This window comes from Ambystoma mexicanum, chromosome 14 (genome assembly GCF_040938575.1).
Source record: "Ambystoma mexicanum isolate Mex_15411 chromosome 14, UKY_AmexF1_1, whole genome shotgun sequence".
NCBI classification, from domain to species: Eukaryota; Metazoa; Chordata; class Amphibia; order Caudata; family Ambystomatidae; genus Ambystoma; species Ambystoma mexicanum.
The window spans coordinates 93,463,825-93,487,778 of record NC_090940.1 but is presented as its reverse complement, the minus strand read 5'-3'; the positions used below and the strand labels follow the sequence as shown (position 1 = coordinate 93,487,778).

Below are 23,954 nucleotides of genomic sequence, written 5' to 3'. Positions count from 1 at the left end.
CAGTGAGAAAATACAAAAATACCACGATCAATGGTTGACGGAGATAAAAGGGGACAGTGTGATGCCAATCTGGCCAAAGGGTGGGTCATTCGACAAGAGAGTATTGGATCTAGTATCTACACACTTGTTAGCAAGGTATATGGAGAAACAACTGCAAAACAGAAGGGAAGTACTAGACCTATGGCGAATGTTTGAAGAAGTTACACCTGCAGCAGAGCTAAATAAAGAGAAAGTGAATGAAACACAGAAAACGCAGGAAGAGGTAAGCGGAATGCCAAAGGGCGAGTGCACAACCACTACAGCTGAAGGCGATACAACTAAAATATATCCTCTAATGTCCAGACCAGCAGTGGGATAAGTGAGCCCCAGTACGTACCAGCATGTCCAACTCCTACACCTACAACAGGAGCAGTTGCCACAGCACCACCCCCTATGATAAAGGAGGTTTTTATGGCCCAACAAGCGCACCCCCCGTGAATTTAGCACATATCACTGGAGAATTAGACCGCCAGCTAGCGCATGCACAGATGAAGATAACGCGGCTACGAGCGTTGTGCGACAGGAGCCAAATGCTGCCAGGGGGAGGAGAGGTGCCACCATTATCCATAGCGGATCTAACACCAATATTGAGCACAGCAGGGGAAGTGGCGCAAGCGATCTCAGAGCCAGCACGGTCAGTATCATCACAAGGAACACGCATACCACAAGGGCAAGAGAAAGAGTGGCGGTCAGGGGAATTCCTGTTCCATCTAAATTACAAACCCGTGAGGATTATACGCCCACCCACCCCAGACAGTGAGAGTGGAGAAGGATGTGAAGGGAACAATGAGCAAGAATCAGAACTAGAAGAGGTGTGGAGTGACTTAGACGAATATGAAGAGGCAGCTGCCGAGACCGGGTCCCCACTGCCAAACCGCCGGTACCCAGACACACCATCGCCACCACTATGGCAGGGTAGACTAAGACAGCGGGGGGAAATATGATGGTATGTAAAACAAAAAAAGGTGCGGTAAGTAAGGTAGGGAAGAAACACAAGTTACAAATGCCATTGATACATAAAGGAGCGGGTAGGCCACATTACATTCCGTGGGCTCAAATGGATAAAAACAACTTACTAAAGGTCCTCCCCCCTCTGTCGGGAGGGGCTGGGAAATGGATACACGCCTTTGAGAAAAACACAGCAGGAGTGACGCTAGCGATAGGGGATGTGAAGAGCTTATTAGTGTCAGTAATTGGTGATCAAGCAGACACAGTGTGGGAAAAGGCCGGATTCCCCGGAGTAACGATGAGTTGTGACCGCCACGATGGATCGGCGTTCAATAATGTTCGAGCACAGGTATGGGATGCATTGAGGCGGACGTTTCCAGATATTCCAGATTTACATTTGGTGATGCAGTGCACAATGGAGGAGAACGAGGATCCTATGCAATTCATGCTACGGGTGCAGGATTTATGGAGAAGCGAAACTGGCACAGCGTGGAACCAGTCCACCGCCTTGTTTTATTTTATCATCAAGAAGGGGCTCCCGAAGGAGGTGCAGAAGGCCTTGGACAAATTAGCTGGGATAGAAGCCATGGGCTGGCCTGAAATACATAGTATAATTGTGCACCACTGCAGGAGGATCAAAGAGAGAGAAAAGGAGATAGCACACAAAAGGCTAGCAGACGGGGCAAAGCTGGTATAGAACAAATTAGTGAAGGCCGCCGCCGTCAACGCCAGTGCAACCACAGACCGAGAAAACGAGGGGGACGAAGGAGTGGGAAACAGACCAGCAACAATAGCAGCACTGCGGGCCGCAGGAGCACAAGGACAGTGGAACGGAGAAGAGCAATACGGTGGGAAACAGTGGCAAGAAAGACCAGCAAGAGGAAGAGGTGGGTACCGTGGCCAGAGAGGGGGGTTTGGAGATATGGGAAAAAGGGGATTTGGCGGCCAAGGAATGAGAGGCGGACCACAAGGGTCATGTTGGAACTGTGGGAGATGGGGACACTACTCCAGAGATTGTAGAATGCAGCCTTCAGGGTATTTCCAGGGGCAACAGCCCATGGAGAACGAACAAGGTTGGGGGTGTCCACACCCAGGTAGCCCCTATGGACTACCGATGGGAAGTGGGAGACAGGAAGACTACTGCTATAACGAACCTCCGGTACAGCAAGGACAGCAACCACCACCACAACCAATGGCAAGACAAAATGCAGTGGGAAGCGCAACCAATAATTGTTATGCAACATCTGCAAACGGTGCGCCCGCACCGTACCGCGGTGTGACCGTGATTGGGGACAATGTCTTCGTCTTCTCAGTGCCAGGGCAAGAAAGACATTCAGATTAGGACAGCCCACAGGGAACACTTGCGTGTCCAGTCCTATCCATCACCCTATGTGCAGAAGAGGAACCACTAGTGGGGGCAGAGATAGGAAATAAGCAGTTTATCTTTATGGTAGACTCTGGAGCAGAGAAATCATGCCTTATGGAAGGGAGGTTTCCGCTCTCAGGCAGGAATTTAGAGATGCAGGGGTTCTCTGGGGCTATTTTAAAGGTTCCTTACACTAAAGATCTTGATATAACGGTGGGGGGAAAAACCGTGCGCACACCCTTACTGTACCACGAAGACGCGCCAATAAACCTGCTGGGTAGAGATTTATTGAGCAAATTGAATATGACGATCGCATTTACAGAACGAGGAATAGTGTGCTCAACACCAGGAGTATGCCCAGTACGAGCAATGTTGATGATCAGCACAGTGAAGAATGAAGTTGTGGTGCGAGGGGTACCCATTGATATAAGCATGTTCATATATGGTATCAAGGTGTTAGCACGAGTGGTTCCAGAGATAACGAGAAAAGAATGGAGAACACCATCAGATTTCATATTCCGCCCAATTGCACACACAGACATTGTACCAGGCACGATAATGTCCATAGACATTGAGGCAGTTCAAGTATCCAGCAAACGTGTTGTGGTCATAGGACTGGATGCGCAGGGGTGCGAGTGGAGGACTGTGTTATGCATAGACCCAAACATAAAGTTACGAGATATAACAGATGAGGAATTATTCACTGATGGTGAGGATGATGGAGAAATAATAATGGAGATAAGCATACCATGCGACATCATGGTCCAGTACAGAGAGGTACCTAACCCACAGATGGTTAGCATTAGGTCCCCACTGACTATATTTGAGGAAGACATGACAAAAGTAGCACCTGAAATTTGGACCACCGGGCCCCACGATGTAGGGCTGCTGCATGAGGTAACACCAATAAAAATAAAACTCAACCCAGGTGCAATGCTGCCGAGAGTAAAACAATATCCCATATCAAAAGAAGCGGAGGAGGGAATTAGAGAGACCATAACTACACTCCTGAAACAAGGCATCATAGTGCCATCAACCTCCCCATGTAATACAGCGATTTTCCCGATCAAAAAAGCAAAAGGAGGGGCGTGGAGGATGATCCAAGATCTCCGCCCACTCAATGACGTCATTCAAAAAGAGTTCCCATTAGTGCCTAACCCGGCATCAATATTGTGCAGTGTGCCAAAAGAATCAACATGTTTCACTGTAATTGACTTGAAGAACGCTTTCTTCTCCATACCACTTGACCCAGGATCCCAGTACCTGACAGCGTTCACAATAGGGAACAACAGGTATGAACACCGCCGACTCCTGCAAGGGTATTGTGAAAGCCCCAGCATTTTTAACAGGGTGTTACGGGAAGACATTGGAAAAATAGACGATTTGCTCGTCTGTAGCCATACAGAAGAAAAGTGTCGAGAAGACTCGATAGCACTACTGAATGTGCTAGCTGCCAAAGGATACAAGGTAGATAAGGGGAAGTTGCAATACTGTCTTGCCGAGGTTGTATACCTCGGACAGTTAATATCAAAAGATGGGAAGCGAATACTCCCAGGCAGAGCAGCTGCTATACGCAACATAATAATACCAAAAACTGTGAAAGGCTGTCATGATCACTGCTTCCAAGGAGTCAGGAACAGCCCAACATCCTTGGAAGCAGGCCCCTAACCATTATCTTTGGCACCAGCCGGTCCCCACTGGGACCTTTTGGACCTTGTCCTGGCGCCGGTGCCAACAGGCTCATCAAAGTCATCGGTCCCGGCACTGGAAGCGCCGGGCTCATATTATGTATGAAGGTGCTTGGGTGGACTTACCTGCAGCAGACCATGCTGCTTACTTACCAGCCACTTAGAAGTCCTCTGTGAACAGGAACTACTTTCTTACCTGGGTGGGGCAAGCTCCACTCCCTGGATACAGCACTGGAACTCTTCTGGAACTGGAACTCTTTTCTTACCTAGGCGGGGCCGTGGAGGAAGACGCCTCATCACTCCAAGGCTATTTAAACCACACCCGATAGATGAAACGTGCTTCGCGTTATTCTGCATCTGCAGCAGAACGCTCACCGAGTCTGTTCCAGCCTTTCTTCTTTCGATCCTGAACCTGCAAGAATTATACTTACCATTCCTGTATCCAGTCAACAACAGCACCTGCAAAGACAAGAAACAACAGGTTAGCAAGGCAACCTTTACACGCAGTGCTTACTCACCTGATCCATCGGCTGCGGCCATTTCTTCATGCTGCACCTCCGCCTGTGAAGACAAAAGCATTGTTATTACTTACCGGCACTCCGCGAATTCCGGATTTCTTCACGCTGCATCGCACCCTGTGAAAACAAAAGAAGAGACATTAGACAGGTATTTACTTACGCCCATCGCGCTCGTCACAATAGAACGCCTGCAAATACTCCGGCGTCTCTTCAGCACGAACTAAGCATCAAGGGAAAAAGACAGTTTGAGAGCTTGCATTTACTTACTCATTTCCAGGCGCTTCACTCCATCTTCCATCTCCAGAGTCCTGCAAGACAAAAATCGAAAAGCATTATACAGAGTCCTGTTCAATATTAACGTGCCACGCACCTAAAGACTATAAAGACTAAAAAGGTGTCCAGAAACTCACCGCTCGTGCAGTTAACGACGGTAACGATCCTCTGAGTTGAAGAGGCCTATGTTTCACCAGTGAAGGAACTGGCAACGGCACCCTGCACCAGACGCAGATGGAGAGTCCAGCATTCACCTATCTAAGGTGAGCACGTTGACCTGGGGGCTCTACGGAGAAGCTAGGAAGAGAGGGAGAGGGAGAGGGACATTCAACAACCCAGACCCTTAACCCCCATATTCTTTCACCTGCAGAAACCTCACCCTTCGAGTTCGACACACAGTGAGAAGAGGTTCGACCCCAGAAGCCAATCGAGTCCTGCACATCACTTTTCGAGTCGCAGACACCTTCCTGCCAAGACCAGCGCCTCCGTGGGAATCAGGTGAGCGTTACAGAAGGCGAAGCCCACCGCAAAACTCCTACCCAGGCGCAATGGAAACCTCAGACACTGATCAATTAGCCCAGTTGCTCGGGGAATTAAGAGCAGAAGTACATGCAGCTCGTCAGGAAACAAACTCTCTAAGAAGAGAGCTGATAATTTCCAAGGAGCGAACAGAGGACCTCGCTAGGCAATTGCTACAAACGCAGGCAGGACAGACACCTTTGCCCGCTCCAGGAGGAAGTTATCCTTCTGCATCATCTTTAAATCCAGTGCAAATCAATCTACCCGGTAATGTGCCATTGGCTCCGCCCGAGCGCTTTTCTGGTGACCCAAAGAAATTTGCAGTGTTCATCAACCAGTGCCGCCTACACTTCTTATGTCGACCAGCTGCATTCCCAACAGATCAGACCAAGGTGGCTTTCGTGCTTTCTTATCTCAGTGGCAGCGCAGCAGATTGGTCGATCCCTTTACTCACCCAGGATGATCCGGTTTTACATGATTTCCAGGCCTTCCAGTCCAGCATGGAGAAACTGTTCGCAAGACATGCACAAGGGCAGGCCTTGGACAATGAACTTCTTTCATTACGACAGGGTAATCAAGACCTCTTGACTTTTATAGCCTCATTCAACAGACTTATAGTGGAAACTCAATGGCCCGAGGATAAGAGAATAACGCTTTTCTACCGAGGCTTGCGTGGAGAGCTCAAGGATGTGTTAGCTCAAGTTGTGAATCCTTCACAAGAATGCTCAGACTATATTGACTTAGTTGTCCAATTGGACCACAGATTACAGAACAGGAAGGCTGATCGTTCCAAATTTGATACCCGAGTGTTTTCTAAACCACAGACCTCTACTAGGGGAGCTGACACTGTGGAACCCATGCAAATAGGGGGCATGAAAGGACCTTTAACCCAAAAGGAGCGGGAAAGAAGAAGACAGCTGCAATTATGCCTCTATTGCGGAAACTTAGGGCACTTTCTTCGAGACTGTCCAGTGAAACCAGCTAAGAAGGCTGTAGGAGCCGCAGATACCTGTACCACAAATTCTGAGCAGGGAAACGACCTAGCCCAACAAGTGTAGAGGTCCTCTTGCCGAGCGTTAAGATCTGTCCCGTGACCTCGCATTTCGTGGTGCCCATGGTCCTCATTAGTCCTGATCGTCCGGATCGTTTGCATGCAATTGAAGCTTACATCGACAGCGGAGCAATCGGTAATTATGTGGACCGTGAAATGGTATCAAGGATGAACCTACCCCTTGTCCCTAAGGCAGTAAAAGACGTCATTACTACAGTGGATGGCACGGAGATAGCCTCCGGACCAGTAACGCACGCCACCCAAGAAGTGACGCTGGTGAGCCAAGATGGACACCAGGAGAAAATCGTGTTCGATGTGATCAAGGCCCCTCAGTTCCAGATCATTCTGGGAATCCCTTGGTTAGAGAAGCACAATCCTCAGATCGATTGGCGAGCAAAGACGGTTCAGTTTCCAGAATGTTTTACCACTTGTTATCCTCGGCCTGATGTTTCACTGGCGGCAATCTCTTCTGAGGTTCCCAAATTACCTCCCGAATACCAGGAATTCCAAGACGTCTTTCGGAAGGATCAAGCTAACACCCTGCCTCCTCATAGGTCTTACGACTGTCAAATAGATCTGATACCCGGAACAACTCCTCCTTGCAGTAGGATTTATGCCCTCACCGAGCCAGAGAATCTTCACCTCAGACAATATCTGGACCAATACCTAGCCAACGGGTTTATCCGTCCTTCAAAATCTCCAGCTTCCTCGGCTTTGTTCTTCGTTCCGAAAAAGGAAGGAGACCTTAGGACTTGTATAGATTACCGCGCCCTGAATCAAATCACTGTTAAAAACAGATACCCGTTACCTATGATCCCTGAACTCCTGGACCAAGTCAAAGACGCATGTATATATACAAAGTTGGATCTCAGAGGAGCCTACCACTTGGTACGAATAAAAGAGGGCGATGAATGGAAGACGGCCTTCCGCACCAAGTATGGGCTGTTTGAATATCAAGTTATGCCCTTTGGACTTTGCAACGCTCCTGCCGCCTTCCAGTATTTTATGAATGATGTCCTTAGAGAACTCATAGATGTGTGTGTTGTTGTCTACATTGATGACATCCTGGTCTATTCATCATCTAAAGAAGAACATTGGAAACATGTTAGAGAGGTCCTCAAGAGACTACGTCAACATAACCTTTTTGCTAAACTCGAAAAATGCGTTTTTAATGTAACTGAAGTTGAGTTCCTGGGATTCATATTGTCACCCAACGGAGTCCATATGGATTCAAAGAAAGTCGATGCAATTATCAAGTGGCCTTCACCAACCTCTATAAAGGGAGTCCAAAGCATGTTAGGCTTCGCTAATTTTTACCGCAGATTCATTCCTGAATTCTCTCGAATAGTCCAGCCCATCACTGCTCTGTTAAAGAAAAACAAACGTTTTGAGTGGTCTACTGAGGCGGAACAAGCTTTTCAGGACTTAAAAACTAAATTCATTTCTGCACCTGTTCTAAAACATCCTCGTCCAGAACTCCCCTACATCGTAGAAACAGATGCTTCAAGTCTTGCTATGGGGGCAGTTTTATCACAAAGAGATCCGGTCACACATCAATTACATCCTGTAGCCTTTTGGTCCCGCAAATTCTCGGCTCCCGAGATCAACTATTCAATTACAGACAAGGAACTTTTAGCTATCAGATCGGCCTTTAAAGCCTGGCGGCATTATCTTTTGGGAGCCAGACACACAGTCACCGTAATGACTGATCACCGCAACTTACAGTATCTGAAGACGGCCAAAGCTCAGTCTTCCAGGCAGCTTCGCTGGGCTCTGTTTTTGGCGGAATTTGATTTTATAATTACTTATCGACCTGGCAGTAAAAATGGAAAAGCAGATGCCCTTTCCCGGATGGGAATAGATGAACATTTGACCAATCCAGAACCAATACCCATAATCCCTGAACAAAGGATTTTGGGTTTGGTCAGCGCTCAATCCTTTGAAGACATCAAGACCACAGTCAAATCACTTCTAACTCCGGCCGACTTACAGGACTGGCAATTAAGGGGAAAAGAATTTTCAGTGGATCAAGACCTACCTTTTTTCCGAGGACGATTGTACTTGCCCAGTGATAAGATACAAAGACAGGTAATCTCCTGTTATCACGATTCACTAATGGAGGGTCACCCTGGCATAACCAAAACCATGGAAAAGGTCAAAAGACATTTCTGGTGGCCATCATGGAAAAAGGATATTAGAGACTTTGTAATCTCTTGCGGTGTATGCGCCCAAAATAAAAGTCTGAAGGAGAAACCAAGCGGTCTCTTACACCCACTAGACATTCCTCCCTGTCCATGGCATACCCTGTCCATGGATTTCATCACAGACTTACCTCCATGCTCAGGGTATAATACCATTTTAGTAGTCGTGGATCTATTCTCCAAGATGGCTCACTTCATTCCCCTGAAGGGCCTACCTTCAGCTTCAGTATTGGCCCGAGAATTCTTAGAAAACATCGTTCGGTTACAGACTTTCTTCCAGTCACCATCCCCAGACTGACGGACAAACCGAGAGGACAAATCAAACTCTAGAGCAATATCTACGTTGCATGCTCCAACAAACTGAAAACCCTTGGAAGGACATTCTTTGGATTGCTGAAGACGCTTATAACAATTCGACTCATTCTGGAACCCGAAAGACTCCCTTCTTCTTATTATACGGACACCATCCTAGAACCTCAAACCTGGATCCTCCCCAAGAATTCGAGGCACCTCCTGTGGATCACTTGCACTCGGAGATCACTTGTGCTTTTAAGGAAGCCACTGACCATCTGCAAAGAGCTAAAGCTCAATTCAAGAAAGGAGCAGATCAGCACCGTAAAGAGGCCCCTCACTACGTAGTGGGAAATCAGGTCTGGTTATCCACTAAGCACCTATCTCTAAAAGGACCCCGCACTTTTATCCCGAGATACCTTGGACCCTATCTTATCTCTGCCATAATTAATCCAGTGGCTGTTAAATTGGAATTGCCTTCGCATATGAAAATACATCCAGTATTCCATGTCTCCTTACTAAAACCAGTACAACCAGGAACCCGATTGACCGAACTCCCAGAACCTGTTTTAGTAGATGGAGAAATTGAGTTCGAAGTAAGGAACATCCTAGACTCCAAAATCTCCAAATCTAAATTATATTACCTGGTTGATTGGAAAGGATACGGCCCCCAGGAAAGGTCTTGGGAACCCTCAGAACATGTCCACGCACCTCGTCTGGTCAAGAAATTCCATTTGAATCACCCCGACAAGCCAAAACCCCCGGAGAAGACACGCTTGGGAGGGGCCTTGAGGGGGGGTGCTGTCATGATCACTGCTTCCAAGGAGTCAGGAACAGCCCAACATCCTTGGAAGCAGGCCCCTAACCGTTATCTTAGGCACCAGCCGGTCCCCACTGGGACCTTTTGGACCTTGTCCTGGCGCCGGTGGCACCAGGCTCATCAAAGTCATCGGTCCCGGCACTGGAAGCGCCGGGCTCATATTATGTATGAAGATTCTTGGGTGGACTTACCTGCAGCAGACCATGCTGCTTACTTACCAGCCACTTAGAAGTCCTTTGTGAACAGGAACTACTTTCTTACCTGGGTTGGGCAAGCTCCACTCCCTGGATACAGCACTGGAACTCTTCTGGAACTGGAACTCTTTTCTTACCTAGGCGGGGCCGTGGAGGAAGACGCCTCATCACTCCAAGGCTATTTAAACCACACCCGATAGATGAAACGTGCTTCGCGTTATTCTGCATCTGCAGCAGAACGCTCACCGAGTCTGTTCCAGCCTTTCTTCTTTCGATCCTGAACCTGCAAGAATTATACTTACCATTCCTGTATCCAGTCAACAACAGCACCTGCAAAGACAAGAAACAACAGGTTAGCAAGGCAACCTTTACACGCAGTGCTTACTCACCTGATCCATCGGCTGCGGCCATTTCTTCACGCTGCACCTCCGCCTGTGAAGACAAAAGCATTGTTATTACTTACCGGCACTCCGCGAATTCCGGATTTCTTCACGCTGCATCGCCGCCTGTGAAAACAAAAGAAGAGACATTAGACAGGTATTTACTTATGCCCATCGCGCTCGTCACAATAGAACGCCTGCAAATACTCCGGCGTCTCTTCAGCACAAACTAAGCAGCAAGGGAAAAAGACAGTTTGAGCGCTTGCATTTACTTACTCATTTCCAGGCGCTTCACTCCATCTTCCATCTCCAGAGTCCTGCAAGACAAAAATCGAAAAGCATTATACAGAGTCCTGTTCAATATTAACGTGCCACGCACCTAAAGACTATAAAGACTAAAAAGGTGTCCGGAAACTCCCCGCTCGTGCAGTTAACGACGGTAACGATCCTCTGAGTTCAAGAGGCCTATGTTTCACCAGTGAAGGAACTGGCAACGGCACCCTGCACCAGACGCAGATGGAGAGTCCAGCATTCACCTATCTAAGGTGAGCACGTTGACCTGGGGGCTCTACGGAGAAGCTAGGAAGAGAGGGAGAGGGACATTCAACAACCCAGACCCTTAACCCCCATATTCTTTCACCTGCAGAAACCTGCAGAAACCTCACCCTTCGAGTTCGACACACAGTGAGAAGACGTTCGATCCCAGAAGCCAATTGAGTCCTGCACATCACTTTTCGAGTCCTTCCTGCCAAGACCAGCGCCTCCGTGGGAATCAGGTGAGCGTTACAAAGACATGCAAAAATTTCTTGGCATTTGTAATTATTGCCGAGCATGGATCCTTGATTACGCGACATATACACGCCCCCTACTACAAGCATTAAAAGAGGCACAGAAGAATAGGGCGACAATAAAATTGACGCAGGAAATGATAATACAGTATTCAAAATTAAAAGACCTCATCGCTGACGCCCCAGTCCTTGCGAACCCAGATTATGAGAGGTAATTTTTCTTGTTTTCACACTGCAACGGGACACTGATGACAGCAGTACTGACACAGAAGACATCACTAGGTCGCAAACCATTGGCTTAATACAGTGGGACACTAGATCCAGTAATGCCAGGTCATTTCGCGTGCGAACAGGCCCTCATAGCTGTGGCCTTTGCGATTGAAAAAAGCACCACCATTGTCATGGGATGTTCGGTAACGCTATATGCGGAGCATTCCCTGTTCGCCATCCTTGAGCGATCAAAATCAACACTAACGACACAAAGAGCAACAGCATATGAAGTAATAATTTCAAGCCCCAACGTACACGTTGTGAGGTGCAAGACAGTGAACCCAGTAACATTTATTACAGAGCCATGTACGACAGAGGACGTACAAGAACACGATTGTGCCACATATGAGGGGGAAGGTGATGACATCCCAAAAGCAAGCGAGAATGCCCTACAGGAGGGAGAAATATCTTTCATAGATGGGTCAGCATCAATAAACCCTGAGACAGGGGAAAAACACGTTGGAATGGCGGTAGTGCGCATGGAAGAAGATGAATATGAGACAATTGTGCAAAAGCGCCTCCCATCCCATTATTCAGCACAGGCAGCAGAATTAACTGCCCTGATTGAAGCACTGCGCACAGCCAAAGGCTGTGCAGTGACAATATACTCAGACTCAGCCTATGCAACTACCACGGTGCACTCAGGGCTGTCACGGTGGCGTAGAAGAGGGTTCAGGAGGGCAGAAGGTTCTCCAGTACAGCATGCAACATTGTTGAATGAGCTGATAGATGCATTAGCAGTACCATCGGTAGTGGCAGTGGTGAAATGCCAAGCCCATACCAACAACACAGAAGCAATCTCATTGGGAAACGCGGCAGTCGACGCAGCCGCGAAGGAGGCCTTGTATTTCAATGTGACACCAACACTCGAATGCATCACAAAAGCAACCACCACAGATCCACGAGAGGAGGAATACAATAACACCCCAATAGCGCAAATAATAGAGTTGCAAAGAAGAGCGTCCCAAGAGGAGCAAGAACTGTGGAGCAAACGGGGATGTAAACAATCAGCCACAGATCTCATTTGGAGGCAAGAGACAACAGGAAAGGTTGTAATGCCCATAAAATTACTAGAAATAGCATTCCAACAGCTGCATTTCCCAGTCCATGTAGCAAAACAACATATTGCCGCAGACATCCAGGAACACTGGTTTGTCCCCAATTTGTAAGAGCACCTGTCAAAATTCATTGTAGAATGTATAACATGCCAAACATATAATTCAGGAATGACATTAAGAACACTGCATGGTACCTTGCCCCGACCAACAGGACCATTTAGAGAGCTCCACATAGACGATGCTGATATGGGAGAGCGGTGTAACGGAGCAAGATATTTGATTGTGGTGGTGTGCCCCTTTTCAAGGTGGGTGGAAGCGGGCCCATGTCCCCACCCAGACACGAAATGTGCGGCCAAGTTCCTCGTGCGGGAGATGTTTTCACGATGGGGGACATGCGATGTAATTAGATCAGACAACGGTACGCACTTTGTAAATGACCTCTTTAAGGAAGTGACCTCACTCTTGGGGGTAAAACATAAATTATGCTCAATTTATCATCCAATGGCGAATGGGATGGTAGAAAAGATCAACGGATTATTAAAGAGTAAGTTGTCTAAGTTGTGTAACACATTAAAGAAAAATTGGATGTATTGCTTGCCCCTAGCACTGTTCCAACTCAGGACGCAACCGTGTAAAGACCACCATTTAAGCCCTCACAAAATTGTAACTGGGAGGAGAATACACACGCCAGTATCCCCGATTAGAAGAGCATCAGATGCACACAGGGCTGCCACAGTGCTGGGGGAAGAGTTCAAGGAATACCTAACCCAGTTAACACGCGCAGTACGCAGCATAGCGAGACAAATAGCACCGCCTTTTACTGAAAATGTGATGACTGATACTACTACACCGGCCACAGATAGTTCAAGCGGGCCACTGATGCCGGGGGCACATGTGTATGTCCGCAGCTTTGTGAGAAGGTGGAATTCACCCAGGTTTCATGGCCCCTACGAGGTCATGTATAGTACACTCACTGCGGTGAAGGTGAAGGGATTGAAGTATTGGGTGCACTTATCCAATGTGAGGAGGGCACACAATAGTACAATCCCCCAGGAGGAGCAAGACAGCGCTACTGGGACAACAATAGTGAGGTTGAAAGAGTCAGTAAAAGAATATGCAGAGATAAAAGTGATGATATGTATTTTGTTCTGCACAGCTTACTTCCTCCTTCTTTCTTTTCTGTCTCTTCCCCCTCTCCTCTTCAATTGGCCAGCATATCGTCTATATACCTCACCTATCTCTCCCTCTCTATCTCCCACCTTCATTTTTTGATGGTTGTCTCTACAGCAAAAGTACATGAGCAATATAGTAACAGAACAAGCCTGACTGAAAATAATGATTAAATGTGAAGTCGAACAAGAATGTAAATATATGTATATACTGTGATGACTTAACAAATTTATATCGCTCCTCCAGGTGAACAAAGGCCCAACGATCGGAGAGAGCGAATTAATGTTAGATAGTGATAGGGTCGCCATTAGGGCTAAAAGGTTCAGTGATGTTGAATGCGTTTTGAAATGTGCTGTAATTTTGATGTCAGTTATGTTGTTTTTTGCAGCTTGGTACTATACCCTTTTATCTCTTGTTAATGACATGCAAAGGGGGGGGACGCGGGGCTAACATGATAAGAGAAGGATCGCAAATGATATGGACTGGGGTGAAGACTATATGGCAGGAGTCACATGAAATTAGTGTTAACAAAACAGATGGAATGCAACCCTCAGAATACATCACTGTGGTATCAACAAGTGTGTCAGTGTTACATTTCGATGTAAATATGAGTAATGCTTATGGATATAACGAATATGATGGAGATTATTATTGGACAAATGATTTAATTAACACTAGTATTAATGCACAGACAACCATACACCCTACCTCACACAATATTGCTGCTACTGATGATGATACATATGCCATATTGAATAGTAATGATACAACATGGGCTGGGATGTTTCCAATACATTACAAAAGGGTGGAAAACAATAGCATGGAGAGGAGGAGGAGGAGAAAAAGGGGGGCGGGAGGGAAAAGATACGACATCTATCATGACCTGGGGTTAGATGAAATAGAAGATCCCCGCCACCCTGATCAATCAAATAAATGGTATTCTGACATGAGTGCTATGGCGAAGCAAGCAACAAATGAGAGCTGCTACGTCTGTTCACTCATCCCGCATGCATCAGGAGCGCCGAAAATGTTAGTACCACAGGAAGTGCCCTTGTCGGAGGCCCAATGTTTAATTCATCTGGTTTTATGCAGAATAAAGAGCACATTCCAGGCGCACACAGTCACATTGAAAAAGCTAGAGAATGAGAAAACATGCACAAGCAGACGCCAAGGAGTAATTTGCCTCGAAGAACCATTTCTTGTTATCAAGGGGACACGATATGCAGAAAATAAATGGCATGAAGAAACAATACAATGCAAAGCCGAAGCGCTTCGAGGCCTACCAAATGACACTTTCCAATGGATAAAAGAGGTATGTGACCCCCATCTGGTCGCAACATGTCGAAAGCTAACGTGGGTCACAGCATTAGAAAAACCTATCAAAATACAAAAAGAAGTGCCACATGAACTGTGTTTCCGTGGGGAAGGGAAAGTGGACATGGGGGAGACAAGGAGATGTAACAAAACGGTAATAATACCCGACATGAAAAAAGGCACAGTTGCACTAATGGACATGTATTGGGTTTGCGGCAAGCAAGCTTACCTGCACCTCCCCGCATCGTGGAAAGGAACTTGTGCTTTAGCCACCCTCCACACAGCCCTGATGGTAATACCAGAGAGCCACATCCAAGGGTCAGCAGAGCAATCGGCTGGCATATCGGCAGCAGAGCAATCGGCTGGCATATCGGCAGCAGGGCAATTGGCTGAGCCGTCGACAGCGCCCCAACTAATAAGAACAGAAGCTCCAGTATATGAACTATTGTCAGAATATGAACTAAAGAAAAGATTGACACAAAATAAAAGATCCTCCAATTACATCTCATCCGAATCATCGAACTCCTTGCTGAGATCCCGCAGAAATACAAGCTCTTTTCATCAGCAGAGACATTCTTTGCCTCACTTCTTGCCCCTGGACTGCAAGCACGAGCAAACGCCAAATGGTTGCAGATAGTGCGCTGGGAGCTCATTCAACTGGCCAACGACACTGAAGAAGGGTTTAACGTGATTAAAATAGAGCTACGCGCGCTGCGCCTAATGACAATGCAAAACAGATATGTCCTAGATTTCCTCACGGCAATGGACGGCGTGTGTTTGCCGAACAATTGGGGGGGCGTGTTGCACATTCGTGCCAACTGAAGACGCTGATAACGGGACACTCTCCCATGTGATAAACGCAGTGCACAACTTAGGGGAGAAAATGAGAGCGGAAGGAGGCGCAGAAGAAAGTACATGGTTTGACATTTTGTTCAGCTGTATACCATCATGGGTAAATGTGGCAATGAAAATACTGATCCCCATCATCGTTTTTGTGCTCCTGTTGTTTTGTGTGTGCCAACTGGGACTACGGTGTTGTGAGAAAAGTATGCCAACCTCGGCTATGATGATGGTGACAATGGGCTGACCGACAACGGTAGCTACCATGATAGATGCACAAATACAAATAGGAGAGTACACCACACCACAATACAGAATGACAGCAATTTACAGGCAGTATGGGGATATAGTGGATAATTTGCATTACCCAACGATAAAGGAACCAAGAGAGTTGCCAAGAAGTATGGGTAGATCTAGATGGGGATGGAGGTATTTACTTGATGTGTACCCCAGATGAATATGCCAGAAGAGGAAACAGCCTTATAAGCGTTTGCAGAGCTTGGATGCCTATAAAAGGTACCCCCGCGTGGGACGAGGCGGTGGCAGAGGTTGAGTACTACCAAAGGGAGAATGAAAAGAATAAAAAGTAGAAGTATTCTTTACTTTAGATGTAACGAAAGGGGGGAATGTGTGGGAGCGAGGGGCCAACGGGCCCCTGTCTACCATCACTTCTCAGTACAAAACTTGGACCAAGTGCCTCTAGTGGTGGGTACGCCCCTCGCCCTTATGCGATACTAACTTGTTGTTATATTCGCGTAGATGGGACCACCGAGCAGGACACAAGGCATCCATTTTTTTGTACCCCCTTTCGACTCCATCTTGGTAGCCAGGCCTCACTGTGATAGTACAAAATGCATCTCTCCCTTTTGCCCGCCACCGTAGCTCGGAGCACATGGCCCCCACCCTCGTCCCCACACCAACTGGAAAACTCTGCAGCTCCATTCTCATGCTGAGGCCGGAGCTGCTTGCAACAAATAATAAATGTAACACATCCCTTTTCCTCTGAGATCACTGTCCCGCATGTGAACCAACATGAGCCAAGCACATACAAAAAACTGTGTTACTTTAGCTAGTATCATGCGCCCTTATCATGTAGGAGAAAAAGTAAGACAACCACTGCCTCTTATTCTCCAAGTTGTAAGCTTTGAGTTTTTAATTGAGCATTGATTCGAAAGATTGCCCTTTAAGATTACACGTGTTTCGACGTCTGCGTCTTTTTCAAATCAGGGCTGATCAAATTCCATTAACAGAAATATCATATTCATTACAGATGTAAAAAGAAAAAGGAATACACATTGTATACATGTTGGAAATCAAACACAAACAGTTTTATGCACATATGTTAAAAAATGGCCATTGAGGGAGGGGGTAGGGTGGGATTGTTAAGGGTGGTTGACAAACGAAAGAATGCAATAAGTAATAAAAACGAAACGGAAAAAAGAGAAAAACATACGTGAGAAATTTGGTTAGTTGACGATATCCTATTCCACTTTGCAAGCCATATATAATATACATTTTGTATTTTAAAACCAGAAAAATGTGGGTTTCGATTTCTTCTTACCTAGTCAGTTCGGTTTACAATTCATAAGTTGAATACTTAGATTGGATAGTCATGGGTTAAATCCCTAAAACAAAAACAACATGTGTCCCATTAGTAAGCTCTCCCGCTTACGGTTAATGAAGTACCTTTGGTCTATGGGGCTATACATTGTTTAACGTGCACATGAATTCGTGGGCGATTTTAAGTTTGCCGTTGTGAATTGTCACAAATGGCTAATCCGTTAACGGTTGAAGCTAAATAGAAAGGCAAGGGACCAGGTTCCCATTTTATCACCATGGTCTTCCAAACTGTATTTACACTCCAAGTGAGCGGGTGTATTGATTTTCCTAATGTTAACAATAGTGCTTCGCGGTCTAAAGTTTTGAACAATAGCGATCGTGTCACCACGTGTATTCCACGTGTCATTCCATTGTGTGAGTGAGCCCCCCTGCGAAAGCCCCTTCAGCACGCTTACCTGTTTGTCAGCGTGTGCCATTTCAAAGAGTCCCCGTTCGTTCTGAAGGCAGGTTACTATTGATATTGTAACCATAGTAACTAGACGGCTTAGTCCTACTACTATTTTTACCAGATTCGTCCAATTCCTTTTTCTGAAGTAGCGGATTTCAGATAATAAGGCATTCCAAATGCAATTAAAGACTTGCTCGCGTATTAGATGTATTTTAGGTGTTGAATTCCCAAATGTGATGAGTTTTTGAAACGAGTCTCAATTTGCTGGCGTATTGCAGGTAAATACCATTACCATGTGCTACATTGACATAATGCAAGTGTATAATTTGTGTTGTTTGTAAATACACATTTAAAAAGGAGTATGAGAAAATACAAAAATTTGAAAACGGATGCCTCAGCATCTCTAGTGGTCCTTTGTTAGTTTCTGATATCGCGGCCATATTTTGGGAGAACAATGGTTATTTAGTGTGAGAATCACGCTCTCTTAATGCATAGGGGCATGGTGCCGATTTGAGAAATGTTACAATGGGCATACGTTTGTGAGGGGTTTTTTTGCAGGGCGGGTTTCATTACTGACCTTTATATAAATTAAAATGAGGTCTGAAAAACTTGTTATGAGAACTTTTTTGCATGTTACACATGTGTTTATAAAAGGTTTTGAGCGAATTGCAGCATTGACCGGTGTTTAATATTGAATTGGTTCAAAAAACCCTTATGTTAAATGTTTTGACCTAGTGTGTGTTATTAAGCATGTTGCAAAGTTTGAAAAGGTGCGTGACTTATGGATGTCAATGTTAAAGTTCAAGACCTGGTATATGAAACATGCTTATGCGATTTAAACCCTTTTTAAGGAAAACATTTTTAGAAAATGGCAATGATGAATACAAGAATTGTTGACCATTTAGTGCTGATATGATTATGAAGATTGCTCTTTTAATTGTCTTTAAAGAAATGAGGCCATCTCATGATCTGAGTTCAAGCCTCTTCCCACTGCACGGAATTTACAAATTCATTTCGCTTCTTCTTGCCGCAGTTTAGCTTCAAGGTCTCCTCCTCTTGGTCCCAGGGTGACTTTTTTTAAGTCCAATAAATTTCAATTGCTTTTTGTCAACTAATTGGTGTTTGCGTTGCCAATGTTGGGCTAGAGGTAAGTTGGTATCTTGACTTCTGATGTTTGATATGTGTTCCCTTATTCTTGTCCTGAGTTCCCGAATGGTACTACCTATGTACATTTCTTCACAATGGCAGATAATTGCATAAACCACAAACTTGCTTCTACAGTTGATTTGATCCACTATCTTGTGGGATATGTCATGTTTGTCTTTGAAGGTCACTATGTTGTTAAGGGCATGTTTGCACATTGTGCATGTTGCACATTTACGAAACCCTATTGGTGGTGGCGGGAGCCATGTAGCTGGAACTTCTTTCTTCTCTTCTGGAAGAAGTGAAGGGCTCAAAATATTTTTGATAGTTTTGGCTCGTCTGTAAGTTAATGTGGGGTTTTCTCCTATGTACTTTCTCACATTTTCATCAAGTTGTAACAAATGGCAATTTTTCCTCAATATCTTTCTCAATACTTTATTGTCTGCACAGTAACTGGTAATGAAACTGATTTCTTGTCTTCCATCTTGTTTGGATCTTGTTGGCTTTAGGGTGCTCTCCCTGTCAACTTGGGAAGCCTTATCTCTGTCTTGTGCTATTGTTTTGTTCCCATAGCCTCTTGTTATAAATCTGCTTGTTAGTAGTTTGCATTCATCTTCAAAACTTCTTTGTTCAGAGCAGTTCCTCCGAGCTCTGATGAATTCTCCCTTTGGTATGTTCTTAATCACGGAATTAACATGGCAACTTGTGGAGAATAAGGTGGAATTTGCCTCAGTGCTTTTTCTGAAGGTTTTAGTTTTAAGATGGTTGTCTTCTACCTAAATGTTCAGATCTAAGAAGTTTATTTCGTTAGTGCTGGCAATTCCTGTGAATTCTATCCCCATCGTGTTCTTATTCGCTCTGCTTCTGAAGTCTTCCAGGGGTCCCTCCTCCCCTTTCCAAATTATAAGTACATCATCTATGTACCAAGTCCATAGTATTACATTTGCGTCATAATCTTTATCTGTATAAATGTATTTGTCTTCGAACATTGCCATCGCCAAATTGGCAAGGGCTGGGGCATACTTAATCCCCATTGCCACTCCTTGTGTCTGCTTGTAAAATTGGCCATTGAAGATGAATACATTGTTTTTTAATGTCAATAAGAGCATTTCTTTCAACATGCTTACAGATTGATAATTAGATTTAGTTTCCTTTGAAAAAATGTAGTCCATAGTTTCTATGGCGATATCATGTCTGATTGATGTGTATAGGGAACGTACGCCCCAGGTAGCCAGACGATAGCCTTGCTGCCATTCTATTGTTGCTAATGTATTGATTGTCTCAGTTGTATCCCTCAAATAGGATTTAGTTTTGGTCGCCATGGGTCTTAAGATGTTGTCAATATACTGTGCCAGGTTCATGGTTGCCCAACCTATTCCACTTAGAATGGGTCTTCCTTCTGGAATCTTTGTGCATTCTTTGTGTATTTTAGGTAAAAAATATACTGTTGGTAATATAGGTTGTTTTATTACCAAAAATGCATTTTCATCATCAGTGATTAGTCCTTGTCTGTGACACAATGATATAGCTTCTTTCAGTTCTGTTAGTATCTCCATTTTGGGATTCTTTTTGAGTTTGACATAGCAATTAGGTGTATTCAAATGAGTCATTGCCATCTCTACATAATCCACTCTGTCCATTATTACTATTTTTCCTCCTTTGTCAGCTCCTTTAATCACCAGATTGTGGTCTTTTTTGAGTTGAAAAAGTGCTTTTCTTTCCATCCTTGTTAAGTTGTCATATTGGTATCTTAATATAAATCTGTTTGCCGTTTTAGTGTCATTATAGTCATTTAAATCCTTTGTAACTGTTTTGTAAAAAGTATCAACTAAATTGTCTGGTATAAGCTGTGGCGTAAACTTAGATTTGGGTTTAAAGTCCTTGGCGGAAAGGCTGGTTTGTTGTATTTGAAGTTAATATAATGTCTCATGGATTGGTCTTTCTTCTGTTTCTTGTAAAGATCTAAGCACATAGCTCGTTCATCTCCACAAAAGTGTCCTTGCCCTCTAACCCTCACCAATTGAAACTTATTGCCATTCTAACCCTGTGTCCTTGCGAGGCATCCCTTTCATGTGCCAGACTGCCAACCATACGATGAAACCCACCCAGCAGACCCCCAACTAACATTAGACCCCTGTCCAGTATATCGTGCCCAATACTAACAAGTGCCACATACCTGAGATTCTTGTGAGACTAATCCTATAGTCCAATTACAGTATGATAGTGGTCAAGGCCCTTACACCTGTGACCTGTATAACCCAAATGTGTAGATGGTATAAACCCTTGAGTGATTTGTATAACAACATGATACACTACTTAGAGTCCTTTGATCAGCTATTATTTAGTGCATGCATTACTCAGAATGTATTTTCTTAGCTTAGATAGTGACCACCGTGTTTCACAGCGACCTGACCTTCACCCATCCGGAGCACAAATGTCTGACGTCAATCCTCCCGCCACCCAAGCAACCAACCCAGAGGAAGATATGATGCCCACACCTAAGTCGCCACCACGGCTGACCAATCCTGGTCCAACGTAGCATTATATGTTAAAAATGTAGATGTACTATATAAATGTGTTGTAACTTGATGTGGTCAGAGCGCTCTCAGAGATCTAGATAAACTTTTCCTTGAACTATCGCAGCCTGCTCTTTTGTGCCTTATTCCCTGCCCAGGGAGTGTCTGTTTTATTCATTTCACACGTGTGAGTCAGGGTGGGCACAAACAAAAGTCACAGAGATAGGGTAGAGCTCTGAGGAATTATGCAGTTTATCTATCAGCTCATTGGCTATGGAAACTCTTTAAACAACCCAATCTAACAAAATCAGCAGGGGCACCAAAAAAGGCACACATAGGAAAATAATCTGCATTTGAAATGAAACCCAAACCATAACAATGGCAGTAAGGAACTATACCATGATCAAGTAATTATGCCGGTAAGATAGCTCAGTGGGTTGAGTGCTCGCTGCTGCAATCTATGTGTGATCTGTAGGTTGCAGGCTCGAATCCCAGCAAGGCCAACTCAGCCTTTCATCCTTCCGAGGTCGATAAATGAGTACCAACTTCGGTTGGGATGATTAATGTATGTAATTATGTTCTATGTACAGCGCCTAGGCATAAGTGTGATATGAATAACACACTATTATTATTATAACATAACATCACTACCCTTTTTGTCTTAATTTCTCTACAGGTTGTGAGTTAAGTCTGTAGGTTTTTGTCTCCCTGACTTTTCCCACTCTTCCCACTCTTCCCGTTCCTTGCTCTCATTGGCCCAATTTTCTTTTGACCCCACAGACCATGGTCTCGATGTCAACCTGAGTGAAGACACAATTTGCCTCTTCAGGGAAAAAGGTTGGTGCTTTAAGACCACTATGGCGGTGATGTGCACAGTATAAAAGACACATAATACAACATCTAAAGCTACCAAGGCGCTGCAGGAAGGTAGAACAAGCTGGTCCATGTTGAACTTAACCATTAAAGATTATTTTACCAAAGAACCAAAGAAATTCCTGGTCAAGCAGCACAAATGAAGAAGCTGTATTTATTTATTTATTTATTCATTTATTTATAGGGTGCACCTAACCCGAGGGTTTCTTTGGAGAAAGAATGATTATAAATCTACCACAACTTGCCATTTCCTTTTCAAAGCTATACCACCCAGAGAGCGCAGGACAACCAGCAAGATTGGCACCATCAAATGGGCCAGCCAATAGGATGCAGCCACCGCTCTGTTCAACGTTCACAACAGCAATGGGTGGATTAGAATGGCCATCTAGTATAGTCCCCCCCCCCGCCCTCCACGTGACCACAGTCTCTGATTGAATGTGGAGAAATGTTGCCAAAGTCAAAATGCAAAAGTGGCATAGCCCCGTCGCCAGGGTGGCACCAGAGCTAGTGCTTGTGGGCATACAGATTCACAGGCAATGGGCCCTTGGCAAACCCTCCTGCTTTCTTTTCACATGAATAGATTCAGGTGCAATGGCCCTCCTGCCCCTCAGACAGTAATCCTTCATCAGCCCCCTTCATTTTATTAAATACTTTTCCCGAAGGCTTCTTGTCAAATATTGGCTTGCATAGGATATGATATTATGATGTGATATTTTATTTATAGCGCGCCCATACACAAATGATGTAGATGGAGGATGAAGAGATGCAAAAGAAATACTCCTAATCCTGGCATGCCCTAATTACTCTGTGTTATATGAGAGAAGGTATTGTCTTGTTGGCTCCTGAGATCTTTCGAAACGCCTTTTAGGATACACAGGAAAAACGTGGAACTCAAATGTAGCGAGGGTGGCAGTGCCACACTGAATGGCAGACAGGTGTAGGCGGGCACAGGAATATCATTCTGACACTTAACTTTAATCTCTTGACCAGCCTCTTACCTGTCTCCACCCCGCTCTTACCTCAGCGCTGGGTCCCCTTGGTGCACCTCTCTGGGAAATGAATGTGGGATGAAAGGCAAAGCTTAAGTGTGGATTCCTCAAAAACCCCAAGGAAGAAAACCCTGGGTTGAGGGGCGTGGTCTGGCACCAAGAAAGATGGCCCCCTAAGCGTTGGCTCCGTCTCCACCACAACTTAAATAAGGCATTTTCTTTAATTTCCTGGTGCTTTTCGCTCTACCTTGTGTCAATCGGAGCTCCGTTGATAAGCCCGTCGTTGACTTCTGTGGACTCGACTTCGTTTATCGATGTTTTGATGTGAGGCGGAGCGCGGGGACACACGAGCGCCTGCAGCCCTTCTCTACGCTGCTTCTCATGAGGTAACCTTCGGGTGCTTCCTGCTGTGATGCGCTGGCCGCGGTCTACGCCGCTCCACCCTCTCTACGACGACTTCGCCTGCTTTCACTCGAAGTGAGAAAGTTCAATTATTAGTTTAACGTTGCCGCTGAGTCTGCTTTTCAAACACTGATACAACATTGTTAAGTATTTTTATTAACACCACAGAAATACCGCTGAAGAAGGAATGTCAGATAGTGCTACAGTCCTTATACTTTCACCCTTTGCAGCCTATAATTACATCCTCAGCAACTGAATACGTTACCTTATAGGTGATGTAAAGCCAATACTAATA

The 23,954-nt window shown here is 45.2% G+C and overlaps 1 long non-coding RNA gene across 2 annotated transcripts in view; it reads right to left on the bottom strand.

The window, feature by feature from the left end:
- The window catches only part of LOC138527448 (uncharacterized), a 210,657-nt gene extending 186,934 nt beyond the window's left edge, over nt 1–23,723 (bottom strand). Inside the window, exons 1-2 of one of the 2 annotated variants that reach the window (XR_011283926.1) lie at nt 23,505–23,715; nt 17,290–17,353 (exon numbers count right to left, since the gene is read on the bottom strand). This is a non-coding gene — a long non-coding RNA (uncharacterized lncRNA). Of the gene's footprint in view, nt 1–17,289; nt 17,354–23,504 lie in introns of both variants that reach the window. The other variant, XR_011283927.1, reaches the window with a different exon arrangement.
- Nucleotides 23,724–23,954: the final 231 nt, after the last annotated feature.